We start from the raw sequence: 479 nt of genomic DNA on the forward strand, positions 1-479 counted from the left end.
TTTCAAACAAGGGAATCTAAATTACAGCAACATTCGTCCTAAACCAGAACTGCCATGCTCTGGTGGCAAACAATCTTTACTACAAAGTACTGTTGCTGAATATCTCTCGTTGTGAGATTTAAAAATAGTAATGCTTTTTTTTTTTTGTCTTTTTCCTTTTACATTACATGTTCTGTTTTTTCACCTTGTTTTCATCATTCAGGGTTGGAGTGGCAGGTGACAATTGAATAAATTACCGATTCCAGGTAGATATTGACACCACCAAAACCTAAAAGATACCTACCCACAAAACATTCTGTGGCCTTGCACTGGGCCTTGTAGCCAATAAAGGAACCGTTGTTAATATTATTTGGGCAGTGAACTCACAGAATGCGACTACATTCTGAGTTCAAGTTCCGCCGAGGTTGACTTTGCCTTTCATCCTTTCGGGGTTGATAAATTAAGTACCAGTTACACACTGGGGTCGATGTAATCGACTT

The 479-nt window shown here is 38.8% G+C and overlaps 1 protein-coding gene across 1 annotated transcript in view; it reads left to right on the top strand.

Annotated features, from left to right (window-relative positions):
* The window catches only part of LOC106876411 (phosphoglucomutase), a 20,163-nt gene that overhangs the window by 16,720 nt on the left and 2,964 nt on the right, over positions 1–479 (top strand). The window lies entirely within an intron of this gene.

The sequence above is a fragment of the Octopus bimaculoides genome, chromosome 24 (genome assembly GCF_001194135.2).
Source record: "Octopus bimaculoides isolate UCB-OBI-ISO-001 chromosome 24, ASM119413v2, whole genome shotgun sequence".
NCBI classification, from domain to species: domain Eukaryota; kingdom Metazoa; phylum Mollusca; class Cephalopoda; order Octopoda; family Octopodidae; genus Octopus; species Octopus bimaculoides.